Genomic DNA, 22,687 nt, shown 5'->3' with positions numbered 1-22,687 from the left:
TGGGTGGAGGAAGAGCTGCAGCTGCTGTCAGATTAAAAGGTGTTTGAAGAAAACAAGTGAAATGTCAATTTTTATGAATTAAAGTGCCCTTGTTTTTAATAGGATTATTAAAAACCGGGCACTAAGTAATCAAAATTGACCTTCACTTTAAGGGCTGCATCTGGGATTGACAATTGCCAGCATGCTGTCGGCATAGGTCGAAACGGAGACTGCAGAGAGTTTAATAACAGAGTTATCAGTGTTAATATTTGTATGGGGACCCGGTGCTTCAAGGTATCAAAGCATCATTTTCAGTGTAGCTACACTGATGCTGAAACGCATTGGCTACACATTGGATGTAAAATGGTACACAGTGATTCTTTTCAGCATGTTGGCCTTATGGAGATATAGACATCAATGTGTAAATGGACTCTGGGGACCTAAGGACCTAATGCTGTCCTTGATTAGTGAGAAGGCTGGTCGCTCATGTTATTTTCGCACCAGTGTAGAAAATTACAAGCAAATTTCTAACTTTGGACTACAAAGTAGTATGTGATCCCTCTAGCATTCTGCCATGAGAAAAATCATTTTGTGAAATATATATTTATATATACATATACAGGGCTCAAAATTTCAAGTCCTAAGCTATTAGCCAGGCCAAATTGTTACTCGCCACAGATCCCCCAAGTCACCCATCCACATCACACCCACTACCACACCCCCACTTTGCAAAAGTTTAGCCATTGTGAAACACCTTATTGTGTAGTCATTTTTGTTTTAATTTTAAACCATAACAAATTAATTCCTTTTAATACAGTTATTAAACTGGCCATTTGGCACAGTGAATAAACAGCATTTATCTCCCTCTCACGTGATCTAAAGTTGTGTATTCCAGTGCAGGTTTAATCTAAGGCAGCAGGGACATGAAACATATCTGTTTAGTGTCCAATTTGCTTTTTGTATTTTTGCATGGGTAGTAACCAGGACAAGTAACCATGACTGGCCTTTATCTTGATAAATCATTTAAAATAGCTACGGAAACTGCCACCTCTACTGATCTTGCCAATACTGCAGTATTTCTTTCATGTAATTGGCAAGAGTCCATGAGCTAGTGACGTATGGGATATACAATCCTACCAGGAGGGGCAAAGTTTCCCAAACCTCAAAATGCCTATAAATACACCCCCCACCACACCCACAATTCAGTTTTACAAACTTTGCCTCCTATGGAGGTGGTGAAGTAAGTTTGTGCTAGATTTCTACGTTGATATGTGCTTCTCAGCATGATGAAGCCCGGTTCCTCTCAGATTGCAGTGAATGACAGAGGGATGTGAAGGGAGTATTACCTATTGAATGCAATGGTCATCCTAACGGGGATCTATTTCATAGGTTCTCTGTTATCGGTCGTAGAGATTCATCTCCTACCTTCCTTTTCAGATTGACGATATACTCTTATATACCATTACCTCTACTGATTCTCGTTTCAGTACTGGTTTGGCTATCTACTTTTTGTAGATGAGTGTCTTTTGGTAAGTATGTTTTCTTTTATTTATGACACTCTCAGCTATGGTTTGGCACTTTATATGTAAAGTTCTAAATATATGTTTTATACTTATATTTGCCATGATTCAGGTTAATCAGTATATTTCCTTCTTACAGACTGTCAGTTTCATTTTTGGGAAATGCATATGAAAAAATGATTTCTTAATTGAAATTTTTCAATTGACTTTCTTTCCTAAATTGCAGACTGTTAGGCTCGCGGGAGCGCAATATGCTATAATTTATTGCGTCATTTTTGGCGCGAGAATTACGTTTGTTGACATTTTGACGTCATTTCCGGCGTCTTAGTTGGCGCCGAGAGTTTTCACGTAGTTGCGTCATCTATGACCCTCGTGTTTGTTTCAGACGTTTTTGGCTCCGAAAAATATTTGTCAGTTGTGGCGTCATACTTGGCGCCAGATTTTTGACATTATTTAAGTCATTATTTCTTTTTGCTTCTGGTTTCCAGAGGCTTATTCTGTTTGCATTTTTTCCCATTCCTGAAACTGTCATATAAGGAAATTGATAATTTTGCTTTATATGTTGTTTTCTCCAACATTGGTGTGTCCGGTCCACGGCGTCATCCATAACTTGTGGGAATATTCTCCTCCCCAACAGGAAATGGCAAAGAGCACAGCAAAAGCTGTCCATATAGTCCCTCCTAGGCTCCGCCCACCCCAGTCATTCTCTTTGCCGTTGCACAGGCAACATCTCCACGGAGATGGTGAAAAGTATGTGGTGTTTAGTTGTAGTTTTTTATTCTACTATCAAGAGTTTGTTATTTCTTTCATGTAATTAGCAAGAGTCCATGAGCTAGTGACGTATGGGATATACATTCCTACCAGGAGGGGCAAAGTTTCCCAAACCTTAAAATGCCTATAAATACACCCCTCACCACACCCACAATTCAGTTTTTACAAACTTTGCCTCCTATGGAGGTGGTGAAGTAAGTTTGTGCTAGATTCTACGTTGATATGCGCTCCGCAGCAGGTTGGAGCCCGGTTTTCCTCTCAGCGTGCAGTGAATGTCAGAGGGATGTGAGGAGAGTATTGCCTATTTGAATGCAATGATCTCCTTCTACGGGGTCTATTTCATAGGTTCTCTGTTATCGGTCGTAGAGATTCATCTCTTACCTCCCTTTTCAGATCGACGATATACTCTTATATATATACCATTACCTCTGCTGATTTTCGTTTCAGTACTGGTTTGGCTTTCTACAACATGTAGATGAGTGTCCTGGGGTAAGTAAGTAAGCTTATTTTCTGTGACACTCTAAGCTATGGTTAGGCACTTTTTTTATAAAGTTCTAAATATATGTATTCAAACATTTATTTGCCTTGACTCAGGATGTTCAACATTCCTTATTTTCAGACAGTCAGTTTCATACTTGGGATAAATGCATTTGTTTCAATCATTTTTTCTTACCTTAAAAAATTTGACTTTTTCTCTGTGGGCTGTTAGGCTCGCGGGGGCTGAAAATGCTTCATTTTATTGCGTCATTCTTGGCGCGGACTTTTTTGGCGCAACATTTTTTTTTTCTGTTTCCGGCGTCATACGTGTCGCCGGAAGTTGCGTCATTTTTTGACGTTTTTTTGCGTCAAAAGTGTCGGCGTTCCGGATGTGGCGTCATTTTTGGCGCCAAAAGCATTTAGGCGCCAAATAATGTGGGCGTCTTTTTTGGCGCTAAAAAATATGGGCGTCATTTTTGTCTCCACATTATTTAAGTTTCATTATTTATTGCTTCTGGTTGCTAGAAGCTTGTTCACTGGCATTTTTTTCCCATTCCTGAAACTGTCATTTAAGGAATTTGATCAATTTTGCTTTTTATGTTGTTTTTTCTTTTACATATTGCAAGATGTTCCACGTTGCAACTGAGTCAGAAGATACTTCAGGAAAATCGCTGCCCAGTGCTGGAGCTACCAAGCTAAGTGTATCTGCTATAAACTTTTGGTATCTGTTTCTCCAGCTGTTGTTTGTATTGCATGTCATGACAAACTTATTAATGCAGATAAAATTTCCTTTAGTACTGTTACATTACCTGTTGCTGTTCCGTCAACATCTAATTTTCAGAGTGTTCCTGATAATATAAGAGATTTTATTTTTTAAATCCATTAAGAAGGCTATGTCTGTTATTTCTTCTTCTAGTATACATAAAAGTCTTTTAAAACTTATCTTTTTTGCAGATGAATTTTTAAATGAACATCATCATTCTGATACTGATAATGGTTCTTCTGGTTCAGAGGTTTCTGTCTCAGAGGTTGATGCTGATAAATCTTTGTATTTGTTCAAGATGGAATTTATTCGTTCTTTACTTAAAGAAGTATTAATTGCATTAGAAATAGAGGATTCTGGTCCTCTTGATACTAAATCTAAACGTTTAAATAAGGTTTTTAAATCTCCTGTAGTTATTCCAGAAGTGTTTTCTCTCCCTGATGCTATTTCTGAAGTAATTTCCAGGGAATGGAATAATTTGGGTAATTCATTTACTCCTTCTAAACGTTTAAGCAATTATATCCTGTGCCATCTGACAGATTAGAGTTTTGGGACAAAATCTCTAAGGTTAATGGGGCTGTCTCTACTCCTGCTAAACGTACTACTATTCCTATGGCAGATAGTACTTCATTTAAGGATCCTTTAGATAGGAAAATTGAATCCTTTCTAAGAAAAGCTTACTTATGTTCAGGTAATCTTCTTAGACTTGCTATATTTTTAGCGGATGTTGCTGCAGCTTCAACTTTTTGGTTAGAAGCTTTAGCGCAACAAGTAACAGATCATAATTTTATAGCATTATTATTATTCTATAACATGCTAATAATTTTATTTGTGATACCATCTTTTGATATCATTAGAGTTGATGTCAGGTATATGTTTCTAGCTATTTTAGCTAGAAAAGCTTTATGGCTTAAAACTTGGAATGCTGATATGTCTTCTAAGTCAACTTTGCTTTCCTTTTCTTTTTCCAGGGTAATAAATTATTCGATTTTCAGTTGGATTCTATTATCTCAACTGTTACTGGAGGGAAGGGAATTTTTTTACCAAAGGATAAAAAATCTAAGGTAAATTTAGGTCTAATAATCATTTTCGTTCCTTTCCTCACAACAAGGAACAAAAGCCTGGTCCTTCATCCTCAGGAGCGGTATCAGTTTGGAAACCTTTTCCAGTTTGGAATATATCCAAGCCTTATAGAAACCTATAGCCAGCTCCTAAATACCCATGAAGGTGCGGCCCTCATTCCAGCTCAGCTGGTATGGGGCAGTTTATGTTTTCTTCAAGGAAATTTGGATCAATTCCGTTCACAATCTCTGGTTTCAGAACATTGTTTCAGAAAGGTACAGAATTGGCTTCAAGTTAAGGCCTCCTGCAAAGAGATTTTTTTTTTCTTTCCCGTGTCCCAGTAAACACAGCAAAGGCTCAGCATTTCTGAAATGTGTTTCAGATCTAGAGTTGGCTGGAGTAATTATGCCAGTTCCAGTTCTGGAACAGGGGCTGGGGTTTTATTCTATCTCTTCATTGTACCAAAGAAGGTCAATTCCTTCAGACCAGTTCCGGATCTATCTATATTGAATCGTTATGTAAGGATACCAACATTCAAGATGGTAACTGTAGGACTATCCTGCCTTTTGTTTAGCAAGGGCATTATATGTCTACAATAGATTTACAGGATGTATATCTGCATATTCCGATTCATCCAGATCACTTTTAGTTTCTGAGATTCTCTTTTTAGACAAGCATTACCAGTTTTGTGGCTCTACCGTTTGGCCTAGCGTCAGCTCCAAGAATTTTTTTCAAAGGTTCTCGGTGCCCTTCTGTCTGTAATCAGAGAACAGGGTTTTGGTATTTCCTTATTTGGACGATATCTTGGTACTTGCTCAGTCTTCACATTTTCGCAGAATCTCATACGAATCGACTTGTGTTGTTTCTTCAAGATCATGGTTGGAGGATCAATTTACCATTCAGTTCATTGTTTCCTCAGACAAGGGTAACCTTTTTAGGTTTCCGGATAGATTCAGTGTCTATGACTCTGTCCTTGTCAGATAAGAGAAATTTAACATTGATATCAGCTTGTCAAAACCTTCAGTCACAATCATTCCCTTTGGTAGCCTTATGCATGGAAATTTTAGGTCTTAGGACTGCCGCATCGGATGCGATCTCCTTTGCTCGTTTTCACATGCGACCTCTTCAGCTCTGTATGCTGAACCAGTGGTGCAGGGATTACACAAAGATATCTCAATTAATATCTTTAAACCGATTATACGACACTCTCTGACATGGTGGACAGTTCACCATCGTTTAGTTCAGGGGGCTTCTTTGTTCTTCCGACCTGGTCTATAATCTCAACAGATGCAAGTCTTACAGGTTGGGGAGCTGTGTGGGGGTCTCTGACGGCACAAGGGGTTTGGGAATCTCAGGAGGTGAGATTACCGTTCAATATTTTGAACTCCGTGCAATTTTCAGATCTCTTCAGTCTTGGCCTTTTCTGAAGAGAGAGTTGTTCATTTGTTTTCAGATAGACAATGTCACAGCTGTGGCATACATCAATCATCAAGGAGGGACTCACAGTCCTCTGGCTATGAAAGAAGTATCTCAAATTTTGGTTTGGGCGGAATCCAGCTCCTGTCTAATCTCTGCGGTTCATATCCCAGGTATAGACAATTGGAAAGCGGATTATCTCAGTCGCCAAACGTTGCATCCGGGCGAATGGTCTCTTCACCCAGAGATATTTCTTCAGATTGTTCTAATGTGGGAACTCCCAGAAATAGATCTGATGGCTTCTCATCTAAACAAGAAACTTCCCTGGTATCTGTCCAGATCCCGGGATCCTCGGGCGGAAGCAGTGGATACATTATCACTTCCTTGGAAGTATCATCCTGCCTATATCTTTCCGCCTCTAGTTCTTCTTCCAAGAGTATTCTCCAAGATTCTGAAGGAATGCTCGTTTGTTCTGCTGGTAGCTCCAGCATGGCCTCACAGGTTTTGGTATGCGGATCTTGTCCGGATGGCCTCTTGCCAGCTGTGGACTCTTCCGTTAAGACCAGACTTTCTGTCGCAAGGTCCTTTTTTCCATCAGGATCTCAAATCCTTAAATTTTAAGGTATGGAGTTTGAACGCTTGATTCTTGGTCAAAGAAAGTTTCTCTGACTCTGTGATTAATACTATGTGACAGGCTCGTAAATCTGTATCTAGAGAGATATATTATAGAGTCTGGAAGACTTATATTTCTTAGTGTCTTTCTCATCATTTTTTCTTGGCATTCTTTTTGAATACCGAGAATTTTTCAGTTTCTTCAGGATGGTTTAGATAAAGGTTTGTCCGCAAGTTCCTTGAAAGGACAAATCTCTGCTCTTTCTGTTCTTTTTTCACAGAAGGATTGCTAATCTTCCTGATATTTCATTGTTTTGTACAAGCTTTGGTTCGTATAAAACCTGTCATTAAGTCAATTTCTCCTCCTTGGAGTTTGAATTTGGTTCTGGGGGCTTTTCAAGCTCCTCCTTTTGAACCCATGCATTCTTTGGTCGTTATATTACTTTCTTGGAAAGTTTTGTTTCTTTTGGCCATCTCTTCTGCCAGAAGAGTCTCTGAATTATCTGCTCTTTCTTGTGAGTCTCCTTTTCTGATTTTTCATCAGGATAAGGCGGTGCTGCGAACTTCTTTTGAATTTTTTACCTAAGGTTGTGAATTCTAACAACCTTAGTAGAGAAATTGTGGTTCCTTCATTATGTCCTAATCCTATGAATTCTAAGGAGAAATCATTGCATTTTTTGGATGCTGTTAGAGCTTTGTATTATTATGTTTAAGCTACTAAGTCTTTCCGAAAGACTTCTAGTCTATTTGTCATCTTTTCCGGTTCTAGAAAAGGCCAGAAAGCTTCTGCCATTTCTTTGGCATCTTGGTTGAAATCTTTATTTCATCATGCCTATGTCGAGTCGGGTACAATTCCGCCTCGAAGGATTACAGTTCATTCTACTAGGTCAGTTTCTACTTCCTGGGCGTTTAGGAATGAAGCTTCGATTGATCAGATTTGCAAAGCAGCAACTTGGTCCTCTTTGCATACTTTTCCTAAATTCTACCATTTTGATGTGTTTTCTTCTTCTGAAGCAGTTTTTGGTAGAAAAGTACTTCAGGCAGTGGTTTCAGTTTGAATCTTCTGCTTATGTTTTTCATTAAACTTTATTTTGGGTGTGGATTATTTTCAGCAGGAATTGGCTGTCTTTATTTTATCCCTCCCTCTCTAGTGACTCTTGTGTGGAAAGATCCATATCTTGGGTAGTCATTATCCCATACGTCACTAGCTCATGGACTCTTGCTAATTACATGAAAGAAAACATAATTTATGTAAGAACTTACCTGATAAATTCATTTCTTTCATATTAGCAAGAGTCCATGAGGCCCGCCCTTTTTTGTGGTGGTTATGATTTTTTTGTATAAAGCACAATTATTCCAATTCCTTATTTTATATGCTTTCGCACTTTTTTCTTATCACCCCACTTCTTGGCTATTTGTTAAACTGAATTGTGGGTGTGGTGAGGGGTGTATTTATAGGCATTTTAAGGTTTGGGAAACTTTGCCCCTCCTGGTAGGAATGTATATCCCATACGTCACTAGCTCATGGACTCTTGCTAATATGAAAGAAATGAATTTATCAGGTAAGTTCTTACATAAATTATGTTTTTAAAATAGTGCTGGTATGTACTATTTACTCTGAAACAGAAAAAGATGAAGAGTTCTGTTTGTGAGAGGAATATGATTTTAGCAGCAGTAACTAAAATCGTTTGCTGTTTCCACATAGGACTGTTGAGATGAAATAACTTCAGTTGGGGGAAACAGTTAGCAGACTTTTCTGCTTAAGGTATGACTAGCCATATTTCTAACAAGACTGTGTAATGCTGGAAGGCTGTCATTTCGCCTCATGGGGACCGGTAAGCCATTTTCTTAGTCTCAAACAGAATAAAGGGCTTAATATGGGCTATAAAACTGGTAGACACTTTTATGGGCAAGATCGATTGCTTTATTTGGGCATTTTATACAGCTTGATGTTGAAATTCACACTTATAAACTTTGGGGAACGTTTTTTTAACGTCAGGCACTGGTTTAGACACCTTTCCAGTCAGGAAGGGCCTTCCCTGTAGTAGGCTGAGCCTCATTTTCGCGCCATTACTGCACAGTTACTTTTGAGAGCAGGACATGCAGCTGCATGTGTGTGGGTCTGAAAGTAGTTGAAAAGGTTCCTAGAAGGCTTCATTTGGTATCGTATTCCCCCCTGGGTTTGGTAAAGTCGCAGCAAAGGCTGTAGCTGGGACTGTAGAGGGGTTAAAATTGTAACCGGCTCCGGTTTCTCCATTTTAAGGGTTAAAGGTCTGAAATTTGGGGTGCAATGCTTTGAATGCTTTAAGACACTGTGGTGAAAATTTGGTTTAATTTGAACAATTCCTTCATAGTTTTTCACATATTCAGTAATAAAGTGTGCCCTGTTTAAAATTTAAAGAGACAGTAACGGTTTTGTTTTAAAACGTTTTTTGTACTTTATTGACAAGTTTAAGCCTGTTTAACATGTCTGTACCTTCAGATAAACTATGTTCTGTATGTATGGAAGCCAATGTGTCTCCCCCTTCAAAATTGTGTGATAATTGTGCCATAGCGTCCAAACAAAGTAAGGACAGTACTGCCACAGATAGTAAAGTTGCCCAAGATAATTCATCAGATGAAGGGAGTAGACATAGTTCTATATCATCTCCTTCTGTGTCTACACCAGTTTTGCCCACGCAGGAGACCCCTAGTACTTCTAGCGCGCCAATGCTTGTTACTATGCAACAATTGACGGCAGTAATGGATAACTCCATAGCAAATATTTTATCCAAAATGCCTGCATTTCAGAGAAAGCGCGATTGCTCTGTTTTAAACACTGTAGAGCAGGAGGGCGCTGATGATAATTGCTCTGTCATACCCTCACACCAATTTGAAGGGGCCATGAGGGAGGTTTTGTCAGATGGGGAAATTTCAGATTCAGGTAGAATTTCTCAACAGGCAGAACCTGATGTTGTGACATTTAAATTTAAATTAGAGCATCTCCGCGCACTGCTTAAGGAGGTGTTATCTACTCTGGATGATTGTGACAACCTGGTCATTCCAGAAAAATTATGCAAGATGGACAAGTTCCTAGAGGTTCCGGTGCACCCCGACGCTTTTCCTATACCCAAGCGGGTGGCGGACATAGTGAATAAGGAGTGGGAGAAGCCCGGCATACCTTTTGTTCCCCCTCCTATATTTAAGAAATTATTTCCTATGGTCGACCTCAGAAAGGACTTATGGCAGACAGTCCCTAAGGTCGAGGGGGCAGTTTCTACACTAGCCAAGCGCACTACTATTCCTATCGAGGATAATTGTGCTTTTAAAGATCCTATGGATAAAAAATTGGAGGGTTTGCTTAAAAAGATTTTTGTACAGCAAGGTTACCTCCTGCAACCTATTTCGTGCATTATTCCTGTCACTACAGCAGCGTGGTTCTGGTTCGAGGAACTAGAAAAGTCGCTCAGTGGAGAGACTCCGTATGAGGAGGTTATGGACAGAGTTCACGCACTTAAGTTAGCTAATTCCTTTATTTTAGATGCCGCTTTGCAGTTAGCTAGATTAGCGGCGAAAAATTCTGGGTTTGCAATTGTTGCGCGCAGAGCGCTCTGGCTAAAGTCTTGGTCAGCGGATGTATCTTCCAAGACAAAATTGCTTAATATCCCCTTCAAGGGTAAAACTCTTTTTGGGCCAGAATTGAAAGAGATTATCTCGGACATCACTGGGGGTAAGGGCCACGCCCTCCCACAAGATAGGCCTTTTAAAGCCAAGAATAAGTCTAATTTTCGTTCCTTTCGCAATTTCAGGAACGGACCGGCCTCCAACTCTGCATCCTCTAGACAAGAGGGTAATGCTTCGCAAACCAAACCAGCTTGGAAACCGATGCAAGGCTGGAACAAGGGTAAGCAGGCCAAGAAGCCTGGTGCTGCTAACAAAACAGCATGAAGGAGTAGCCCCCGATCCGGGACCGGATCTAGTAGGGGGCAGACTCTCTCTCTTTGCTCAGGCTTTGTTCAGGATCCCTGGGCACTAGAAATAGTTTCTCAGGGTTATCTTCTGTAATTCAAGGAACTACCCCCAAGGGGAAGGTTCCACATGTCTCACTTATCTTCAAACCAAATAAAGAGACAGGCATTCTTACATTGTGTAGAAGACCTGTTAAAAATGGGAGTGATACACCCAGTTCCAACCGTGGAACAAGGAATGGGGTTTTACTCAAATCTGTTTGTAGTTCCCAAAAAAGAGGGAACTTTCAGACCAATTCTGGATTTAAAGATCCTAAACAAATTTCTCAGAGTGCCATCGTTCAAAATGGAAACCATTCGAACGATTTTACCTACAATCCAGGAGGGTCAATTTATGACTACCGTGGATCTAAAGGATGCGTATCTACATATTCCTATCCACAAAGATCATCATCAGTTCCTAAGGTTCGCCTTTCTGGACAAACATTACCAGTTTGTGGCTCTCCCATTCGGGCTAGCCACTGCTCCAAGGATTTTCACAAAGGTACTCGGGTCCCTTCTAGCGGTTCCAAGACCAAGGGGCATTGCAGTGGCACCTTACTTGGACGACATTCTGATACAAGCGTCGTCTCTTTCAAAGGCAAAGGCTCACACAGACATCGTTCTGGCCTTTCTCAGATCTCACGGATGGAAAGTGAACATAGACAAAAGTTCCCTGTCTCCGTCGACAAGAGTTCCTTTCTTGGGGACAATAATAGATTCTTTAGAAATGAAGATTTTCCTGACAGATGTCAGAAAGTCAAAACTTCTAAACGCTTTCAAGTTCTTCATTCTGTTCCACGTCCTTCCATAGCTCAGTGCATGGAAGTAGTAGGGTTGAAGGTTGCAGCAATGGACATAGTTCCTTTTGCGCGAATTCATCTAAGACCATTACAACTGTGCATGCTGAAATAGTGGAATGGGGACTATACAGACTTGTCTCCAGTGATTCAAGTAGATCAGAAGACCAGAGACTCACTCCGTTTGGGGCTAACCCAGGACCACCTGTCCCAGGGAATGAGTTTCCGCAGACCAGAGTGGGTCATCGTCACGACCAACGCCAGTCTAGTGGGCTGGGGCGCGGTCTGGGACTCCCTGAAAGCTCAGGGGTTATGGTCTCGGGAAGAGTCTCTTCTCCCGATAAACATTCTGGAACTGAGAGCGATATTCAATTCTCTCAGGGCTTGGCCTCAACTAGCAAAGGCCAGATTCATAAGATTCCAATCAGACAACATGACGACTGTTGCTTACATCAACCATCAGGGGGGAACAAGGAGTTCCCTGGCGATGAGAGAAGTGACCAAAATCATAAAATGGGCGGAGGATCACTCCTGCCACCTATCTGCGAACCACATCCCAGGAGTGGAAAACTGGGAGGCGGATTATCTGAGTCGTCAGACATTCCATCCGGGGGAGTGGGAACTCCACCCGGAGATCTTTGCCCAGTTGACTCAATTATGGGGCATTCCAGACATGGATCTGGTGGCGTCTCGTCAGAACTTCAAGGTTCCTTGCTACGGGTCCAGATCCAGGGATCCCAAGGCGACTCTAGTGGATGCATTAGTAGCGCCTTGGACCTTCAACCTAGCTTATGTGTTTCCACCGTTTCCTCTCATTCCCAGGCTGGTAGCCAGGATCAAGCAGGAGAGGGCCTCGGTGATCTTGATAGCTCCTGCGTGGCCACGCAGGACTTGGTATGCAGACCTGGTGAATATGTCATCGGCTCCACCATGGAAGCTACCTTTGAGACAGGATCTTCTAGTACAAGGTCCATTCGAACATCCAAATCTAGTTTCCCTTCAGCTAACGGCTTGGAAATTGAACGCTTGATTTTATCTAAGCGTGGGTTTTCGGATTCTGTAATAGATACTCTGATACAAGCCAGAAAACCTGTAACTAGGAAGATTTACCATAAAATATGGAAAAGATATATCTGTTGGTGTGAATCCAAGGGATTCTCGTGGAGTAAGATCAAATTCCTAGGATCCTTTCCTTTCTCCAAGACGGTTTGGATAAGGGATTATCAGCGAGTTCTCTAAAGGGACAGATTTCTGCTTTATCTGTCTTATTACACAAACGACTGGCAGCTGTGCCTGATGTTCAAGCTTTTGTTCAGGCTTTGGTCAGGATCAAGCCTGTTTACAGACCTTTGACTCCTCCCTGGAGTCTGAATTTAGTTCTTTCAGTTCTTCAAGGGGTTCCGTTTGAACCTCTACATTCCATAGATATCAAGATGTTATCTTGGAAAGTTCTGTTTTTGGTTGCTATTTCTTCTGCTAGAAGAGTTTCTGAGTTATCTGCTTTGCAGTGTAATCCGCCCTATCTGGTGTTCCATTCAGATAAGGTTGTTTTGCGTACTTAACCTGGTTTCCTTCCAAAGGTTGTTTCCAACAAGAATATTAACCAGGAAATAGTTGTACCTTCTTTGTGTCCGAATCCAGTTTCAAAGAAGGAACGTTTGTTACACAATTTAGATGTAGTTCGTGCTTTAAAGTTCTATTTAGAAGCAACAAAGGATTTCAGACAAACGTCTTCTCTGTTTGTCGTTTATTCTGGCAAGAGGAGAGGTCAAAAAGCTACTGATACTTCTCTTTCCTTTTGGCTGAAAAGCATCATCCGATTGACTTACGAGACTGCCGGACGGCAGCCTCCTGAACGCATCACAGCTCACTCTACTAGGGCTGTGGCTTCCACATGGGCCTTCAAGAACGAGGCTTCTGTTGATCAGATATGTAAGGCAGCGACTTGGTCTTCCCTGCACACTCTTGCCAAATTCTACAAATTTGATACTTTTGCTTCTTCGGAGGCTATTTTTGGGAGAAAGGTTTTGCAAGCCGTGGTGCCTTCCGTTTAGGCAACCTGATTGGCTCCCTCCCTTCATCCGTGTCCTAAAGCTTTGGTATTGGTTCCCACAAGTTATGGATGACGCCGTGGACCGGACACACCAATGTTGGAGAAAACAGAATTTATGCTTACCTGATAAATTACTTTCTCCAACGGTGTGTCCGGTCCACGGCCCGCCCTGGTTTTTTAATCAGGTTTGATGAATTGCTTTCTTTAACTACAGTCACTACGGCACCCTATAGTTTCTCCTGTTTTTTTCTCCTGTCCGTCGGTCGAATGACTGGGGTGGGCGGAGCCTAGGAGGGACTATATGGACAGCTTTTGCTATGCTCTTTGCCATTTCCTGTTGGGGAGGAGAATATTCCCACAAGTTATGGATGACGCCGTGGACCGGACACACCGTTGGAGAAAGTAATTTATCAGGTAAGCATAAATTCTGTTTTTTCTATTACATATTGCAAGATGTCTCAATCTGACCCTGTCTCAGAATCTACTTCTGGAATGCTGCTGCCTGATGTCGGTTCTACCAAAGCTAAGTGCATTTGTTGTAAACTTGTGGTAACTGTTCCTCCGGCTGTAGTTTGTGTTAGTTATCATGATAAACTTTCAAAAGCAGACAATATTTCCATTAGTAGTAATCCATTACCTGTTGTTGTTCCTTCAACATCTAATGTTCAGGATATTCCTGTTAATGTGAGAGAATTTGTTTCTAATTCTATTCAGAAGGCCCTGTCTGTTATACCACCTTCTAATAAACGTAAAAGGTCTTTTAAAACTTCTCATAAATTCGATGAATTTTTAAATGACCGACAGCATTCTGATTGATCTATTTCTGATGAGGATCTATCTGGTTCAGAAGATTCTGCCTCAGATATTGACACTGACAAAACTTCATATTTATTTAAAATGGAGTATATTTGTTCTTTATTAAGAGGTGTTGATTGCATTAGATATGGAGGAGACTAGTCCTCTTGATATTAAAACCAGTAAATGTTTAAATTCGTTTTTTAAACCTCATGTAGTTATTCCAGAGGTTTTTCCAGTTCCTGATGGTATTTCAGATGTAATTTCTAGGGAATGAAATAGTCTGGGTACTTCATTTACTCCTTCTTCAAGGTTTTAGAAACTGTACCCTTTGCCGACTGATAGATTGGAGTTGATGGGGCTATCTCTACTCTTGCAAAGCGTACTACTATTCCTACGGCAGATAGTACTTCTTTTAAAGATCCTTTAGATAGGAAGCTTGAATCTTATCTAAGGAAGGCGTATTTATGTTCAGGTCATCTTCTTAGGCCTGGTATTTATTTGGCTGATGTTGCTGCGGCTTCAACTTTTTGGTTGGAAACTTTAGCGCAACAAGTCCCAGATCCTAATGTGTATAGCATTGTCAAGCTAATTCAACATACTAATAATTTAATTTGTGATGCCATTTTTGATATCATTAGAATTGATGTCAGGTATATGTCTTTAGCTATTTTAGCTAGAAGAGCTTTATGGCTTTAAAACTTGGAATGCGGCTATGACTTCTAAGTCAACGTTGCTATCTCTTTCTTTCCAAGGTAATAAATTATTTGGTTCTCAGTTGGATTCTACTATTTCAACTGTCACTGGGGGGAAGGGAGCCTTTTTGCCTCAGGATAAAAAATCTAAGGGTAAATTTAGGGCTGCTAACCGTTTTCGTTCCTTTCGTCAGAATAAGGAACAGAAACCTGATCCTTCCCCTAAAGGAACGGTTTCCAATTGGAAGCCTTCTCCATTCTGGAATAAATCCAAGCCTTTTAGAAAATCAAAATCAGCCCCCAAGTCCGCATGAAGGTGCGGCCCTCATTCCAGCGCAGCTGGTAGGGGGCAGACTAGGATTTTTCAAAGATGTTTGGATCAATTCAATCCAAAATCATTGGATCCAGAACATTGTTTCTCAAGGGTACAGAATAGGTTTCAAGGTAAGACCGCCTGTGAGAAGTTTCTTTCTCTCACGCATTCCAGTGAACCCAGTAAAGGCTCAGGCTTTCCTGAAGTGTGTTTCAGACCTGGAGTTATCCGGGGTAATTGTGCCAGTTCCCTTTCAGGAACGGGGTCTGGGGTTTTATTCAAATCTGTTCATTGTTCCAAAGAAAGAGAATTCTTTCAGACCAGTTCTGGATCTAAAAATTTTGAATCGTTATGTAAGAATACCAACATTCAAAATGGTGACTATAAGGACTATTCTGTCTTTTGTTCAGCAAGGGCATTATATGTCCACAATAGACTTACAGGATGCATATCTTCATATTCCAATTCATCCAGATCACTATCAGTTCCTGAGATTCTCTTTTCTAGACAAGCATTACCAATTTGCTGCTCTTCTTTTTGGCCTAGCAACAGCTCCAAGGATCTTTTCAAAGGTTCTCGGTGCCCTACTCTCTGTAATCAGAGAGCGGGGTATTGCAGTGTTTCCTTATTTGGACGATATCTTGGTACTTGCTCAGTCTTTACATTCTGCAGAATCTCACACAAATCAACTAGTGTTGTTTCTTCAAAGACATGATTGGAAGATCAATTTACCAAAAAGTTCCTTGATTCCTCAGACAAGAGTATCCATGACTTTGTCTCTAACAGTCAAAAGACGTCTGAAATTGGTTTCAGCTTGTCGGAACCTTCAGTCTCAGTCATTCCCTTCAGTAGCTATGTGCATGGAGGTTTTAGGTCTCATGACTGCAGCATCGGACGCAATCCCCTTTGCTCGTTTTCACATGAGACCTCTTCAGTTTTGTATGCTGAGCCAATGGTGCAGGGATTATACAAAGATATCACAATTAATATCCTTAAATCCCAATATTCGACTATCTCTGGCTTGGTGGTTAGATCACCATCATTTAGTTCAGGGGGCCTCTTTTGTTCGTCCAACCTGGACTGTAATTACAACAGATGCAAGTCTTTCAGGTTGGGGAGCTGTCTGGGGATCTCTGACAGCGCAGGGGGTTTGGAAATCTCAAGAGGCGAGATTACCAATCAATATTTTGGAACTGTGATTCTCAGAGCTCTTCAGTTTTGGCCTCTTCTGAAGAGAGAACCGTTTATTTGTTTTCAGACAGACAATGTCACAACCGTGGCGTATGTCAATCATCAAAGTGGGACTCACAGTCCTCAGGCTATGAAAGAAGTATCTCGTATACTTGCATGGGCGGAATCCAGCTCCTGTCTAATCTCTGCGGTCCATATCCCAGGTATAGACAATTGGGAAGCGGATAATCTCAGTCGCCAGACTTTACATCTGGGAGAATGGTCTCTTCACCCAGATGTGTTTCTTCAGATTGTTCAGATGTGGGGGCTTCAAGAAATAGATCTGATGGCTTCTCATCTAAACAGGAAACTTCCCAGGTATCTGTCCAGGTCCAGGGATCCTCAGGCGGAAGCAGTGGATGCGTTGTTACTTCTTTGGAATTATCAACCTGCTTATGTCTTTCCGCCTCTAGTTCTTCTTCCAAGAGTGATTTCCAAAATCATAATGGAGCGTTCATTTGTACTGCTGGTGGCTCCAGCATGGCCACACAGGTTTTGGTATGCGGATCTTGTTCGGATGTCCAGTTGCCAACCTTGGCCACTTCCGTTAAGCCCAGACCTTCTATCTCAAGGTCCATTTTTCCATCAGGATCTCAAATCATTAAATTTGAAGGTATGGAGATTGAACGCCTAGTGCTTAGTCATAGAGGTTTCTCTGACTCAGTGACTCAGTAATACTATGTTGCAGGCTTGCAAATCTGTGTCTAGAAAGATTTATTACCGAGTTTGGAAGACTTACATTTCATGGTGTTCTTCTCATAAATTCTCTTGGCATTCTTTTAGAATTCCTAGAATTTTACAGTTTCTTCAGGATGGTTTGGATAAGGGTTTGTTTGCAAGTTCCTTGAAAGGACAAATCTCTACTCTTTCTGTTCTGTTTCACAGAAAAATTGCTAATCTTCCTGATATTCATTGTTTTGTACAGGCTTTGGTTCGTATCAAGCCTTTCATTAAGCCAATTTCTCCTCCTTGGAGTCTTATTTTGGTTTTGAGGGCTTTACAGGCTCCTCCATTTGAGCCTATGCATTCTCTGGACATTAAATTACTTTCTTGGAAAGTATTGTTCCTTTTGGCCATCTCTTCTGCTAGCAGAGTTTCTGAATTATCTGCTCTTTCTTGTGAGTCTCCTTTTCTGATTTTTCATCAGGATTAGGCGGTTTTGCAAACTTTATTTAAATTTTTACCTAAAGTTGTGAATTCCAACAACATTAGTAGAGACATTGTTGTCCCTTCATTGTATCCTAATCCTAAGAATTCTTTGGAAAGATCTTTACATTCTTTGGATGTGGTAAGAGCTTTGAAATATTATGTTGAAGCTACTAAAGATTTCAGAAAGACTTTTAGTCTATTTGTTATCTTTTCTGGGTCTAGGAAAGGTCAGAAGGCTTCTGCCATTTCTTTGGCGTCTTGGTTAAAGCTTTTGATTCATCATGCTTATTTGGAGTCGGGTAAATCCCCGCCTCAGAAGATTACGGCTCATTCTACTAGGTCAGTTTCTACTTCCTGGGCTTTTAAGAATGAAGCTTCTGTTGATCAGATTTGCACAGCAGCAACTTGGTCTTCTTTGCATACTTTTACTAAATTCTACCAATTTGATGTTTTCTCTTCTTCAGAAGCAGTTTTTGGTAGAAAAATACTTCAGGCAGCTGTTTCAGTTTGATTCTTCTGCTTATAATTTCAGTTTTTTTCATTATAAAGATTAAAACTTTTGATTTGGGTTGTTGTGGATTCTTTTTTCAGCGGAATTGGCTGTCTTTATTTTTATCCCTCCCTTTCTAGTGACTCTTGCGTGGAGTTCCACATCTTGGGTATTTGCTATCCCATACGTCACTAGCTCATGGACTCTTGCCAATTACATGAAAGAAAACATAGTTTATGTAAGAATTTACCTGATAAATTCATTTCTTTCATATTGGCAAGAGTCCATGAGGCCCACCCTTTTTGTGGTGGTTATGATTTTTTTGTATAAAGCACAATTATTCCAATTCCTTGTTGATGCTTTCGCTCCTTTCTTATCACCCCACTTCTTGGCTATTCGTTAAACTGAATTGTGGGTGTGGTGGGGGGTGTATTTATAGGCATTTTGAGGTTTGGGAAACTTTGCCCCTCCTGGTAGGAATGTATATCCCATACGTCACTAGCTCATGGACTCTTGCCAATATGAAAGAAATGAATTTATCAGGTAAATTCTTACATAAATTATGTTTTTTTATAGGAAAACTTAGTAAACAAATGATAGTGGTAGCGAGGGTAGTAGAAAAAGTGTCCCTGCAGTTACTTTGAATACAAATAAGTTATCAGCTGCTTGTCTGAATACATTATCCCTTTAAGGGAGTTATCTGCTAAAAAAGCATTTCTTATTTCCCCACAATATTCCTTTAAAATTATATGAATGTTTTAAGCATATTCTCCTGACTAAGATATCTACTCGCCACAGTTTAATGGCCAATTGCTAGTAGGCGAGTTGAAATGTTTTTATATATATTTGGTCTGAGGAAAGGGTCTGCGAACCCCGAAACTTCACCACATAATAAATAATTCATATTTCTTTTACAAGAGATACCGAGTCCACGGGTTTCATCCTTTACTTGTGGGATATAATTCTCCTGCTAACAGGAAGTGGCAAAGAGCACCACAGCAGAGCTGCTATATAGCTCCTCCCTTAACTCCTCCCCCCAGTCATTCTCTTTGCCTATGCTAGTAATAGGAAGGGTAAAGTGATAGTGGTGATAAAATGATGGTTTTAATTTCTTCAATCAAGAGTTTGTTATTTTTAAATGGTACCGGTGAGTACTATTTCTCTCAGGCAGCATTGGAAGAAGATTGCTGCCTTGATATTGATGATCTTAGCAGACGTAACTAAGATCCATGTTGGTTCCCACAGTGTGCTGAGGAATGCTAGAGAAATCTTCAGTGTGAGGAACAGTTTTCATGCTACGAGCAGCATTGAGGTATGTTCAGTAATTTATTTCTGAGGAGACTGTGATATATCAGAACTGGCTGACATAGTTCCCATAGAGGGAAGGGGTAAGCAGTAATTCTGTGGAAAAATAGGGTATTACTGTAATCCTGGGCGTTATTTTGTTTTCAAGACTAATGCAACTTTATATGTTATGGTGGGACACTGGGGCTGCCTAACGATTTTATTATCAATCTAAAATGGGTGGCTGGTTGTTATACTTTTCTTCTAAAGAGGATCCACATGGCTAATACTTTATTTTTTATACCCACATGGCTTATGTTTGACCGCTTTACTGCGGTTGTTTAGGCTCAGCTAATTCCGGAGAGGATGGGCGGTGCCTAATTTCGCGCCTCAATGGCGCAGTTTCTTCACACACAAACTGTAATTTTCAGCTCCGGTTGGGCCCAAACTGACTCCTGGTGTTCCGGAATGATTTTGAGGCTTGATTAAGATCCCTGGGGGCAAGTAGGCGCCACAGCAGAGCTGTGGCGTGGTGCAGGGGATTAAAAATAAATAAATGTTGTTGTTTTCTCTTGTAAGATGTATCGAGTCCACGGATTCATCCATACTTGTGGGATATTCTCCTTCCCTACAGGAAGTGTCAGCGAGAGCACCCACAGCAGAGCTGTCTATATAGCTCCTCCCTTAGCTCCACCCCCCAGTCATTCTCTCTGCCTGCTTAACTGCTAGGAAGGGCAAAGAGGAGTGGTGTGACAAAAATGTTAGTTTTTATTTTCTCAAGCAAAAATTTGTTATTTTAAATGGTACCGGTGTGTACTATTTACTCTCTGGCAGAAAAGGGATGAAGATTTCTGCAAGGAGGGTGATGATCTTAGCATTTTGTAACTAAGATCCACTGCTGTTCTTACAAGGGTTGAAGAGTACAGGAAAACTTCAGTTGGGGGAACAGTTTGCAGGCTAAACTGCATTAAGGTATGTTCAGTCTATTTTTTTCTAGACAGACTGTGTTATTTCTAGAAAAGGCTGTCAATATCCCCATGAGGGAAAGGTAAGCTGTATTCAGTAAAAGAGGAATCCAAGCTTGCTTAAAGGGCTCATTAGTTACTGGTGACACTAATAGGAAAAAACGTTTTGGTTTAATTACAAATAAAAAGTTTTTTGAGGGACTTTAAGGGGTCTTTGTGGCTTGTTTAAGGGTTATTAACCCACATGGCTAGTTTAAGAAACACTCTGTGGTGTTTTTTAAGCCCCATAACATCGAGTGAGGTGGGTGGGGCCTATTTTCAGTTGCACAGTTTATTTGCCTCAAAAGCATCCAGCTACTTCTCCAGAGATTCCTGCTGTATTTGAGGGCTGTAAAGAGTTTTTTTCCCCCCACAAATCGTTCCTAAAGGGCAGGTAGGCGCCACAGCAGAGCTGTGGCAAGGTGCTGAACGTTATTTCTCTTGTAAAGGTGTATCCAGTCCACGGGTTCATCCATTACTTGTGGGATATTCTCCTTCCCAACAGGAAGCTGCAAGAGGACACCCACAGCAGAGCTGTCTATATAGCTCCTCCCCTAAATGCCACCCCCAGTCATTCTCTTACAGCTCTCGACAAGAAAGGAAGTATCAAGAGAGATGTGGTGAATTAGTGTAGTTTTTTACCTTCAATCAAAAGTTTGTTATTTCTTCTGTTAAGTGTGATCAGTCCACGGGTCATCATTACTTCTGGGATATTACTCCTCCCCAACAGGAAGTGCAAGAGGATTCACCCAGCAGAGCTGCATATAGCTCCTCCCCTCTACGTCACTCCCAGTCATTCTCTTGCACCCAACGACTAGATAGGATGTGTGAGAGGACTATGGTGATTATACTTAGTTTTATATCTTCAATCAAAAGTTTATTATTTTATAATAGCACCGGAGTGTGTTATTACCTCTCTGGCAGAGTTTGAAGAAGAATCTACCAGAGTTTTTACTATGATTTTAGCCGGAGTAGTTAAGATCATATTGCTGTTTCTCGGCCATCTGAGGAGAGGTAAACTTCAGATCAGGGGACAGCGGGCAGATTAATCTGCAAAGAGGTATGTAGCAGCTTTTATTTTCTGACAATGGAATTGATGAGAAAATCCTGCCATACCGATATAATGTCATGTATGTATATTTACACTTCAGTATTCTGGGGAATGGTACTTCACTGGAATTACACTGTGTACATAAAACTTTAGCCTATTTTGCAGGGACTAGCAACAGGCTTTTTAACAACTCTTAATTTATGTTAAACGTTTTTGCTGGAATGTAAAATCGTTTTCATTTTCTGAGGTACTGGGTGAATAAATGTTTGGGCACTATTTTTCCACTTGGCAGTTGCTTGATCTAATTTCTGACAGTTTCTGATCTCTCTCACTGTTGTGTGTGAGGGGGAGGGGCCATTTTTTGGCGCTTTTGCTACGCATCAAAAAATTTCAGTCAGCAGCTCATTGTATTTCCTGCATGATCCGGTTCATCTCTACAGAACTCAGGGGTCTTCAAAACTTGTTTTGAGGGAGGTAATCCTCACAGCAGAGCTGTGAGATTGTAGTTGACTGTGATAAAAAACGTTTATTCTGTAATTTTTTTTCTGCTATCAGGGTTAGTTGTCTTTTGCTAATGGGAACAAACCTTTGCTAAAGTTGTGTTGTTTACAAAGATTGATGCTATAACTGTTTCAGTTTATTAATTTTCAACTGTCATAAATCTTCTGTGCTTCTTATAGGCACAGTACGTTTTCATAATATTTTACTAGAATAGTATTCCAAGTTGCAAGTTTATTTGCTAGTGTGTTAAACATGTCTGATTCAGAGGAAGATACCTGTGTTATTTGTGCTAATGCCAAAGTGGAGCCCAATAGAAATTTATGTACTAACTGTATTGATGCTACTTTAAATAAAAGTCAATCTGTACAAATTGAACAAATTTCACCAAACAGCGAGGGGAGAGTTATGCCGACTAACTCGCCTCACGTGTCAGTACCTGCATCTCCCGCTCGGGTGGTGCGCAATATTGTGGCGCCCAGTACATCTGGGCGGCCATTACAAATAACATTACAAGATATGGCTACTGTTATGACTGAAGTTTTGGCTAAATTACCAGAACTAAGAGGCAAGCGTGATCACTCTGGGGTGAGAACAGAGTGCGCTGATAATACTAGGGCCATGTCAGATACTGCGTCACAGCTTGCAGAACATGAGGACGGAGAGCTTCTGTCTGCGGCTGACGGTTCTGATCCAAACAGATTGGATTCAGATATCTCAAATTTTAAATTCAAGCTAG

At 40.6% G+C, this 22,687-nt stretch overlaps 1 protein-coding gene across 1 annotated transcript in view; it reads left to right on the top strand.

Moving 5' to 3' along the window:
- Positions 1-22,687, top strand: part of TBC1D19 (TBC1 domain family member 19) — an 885,000-nt gene that overhangs the window by 94,110 nt on the left and 768,203 nt on the right. The gene's annotated exons all lie outside the window — the stretch shown is intronic.

The sequence above is a fragment of the Bombina bombina genome, chromosome 2 (assembly GCF_027579735.1).
Source record: "Bombina bombina isolate aBomBom1 chromosome 2, aBomBom1.pri, whole genome shotgun sequence".
NCBI lineage: Eukaryota > Metazoa > Chordata > Amphibia > Anura > Bombinatoridae > Bombina > Bombina bombina.
This window is presented reverse-complemented; position numbering and strand designations above follow the sequence as displayed.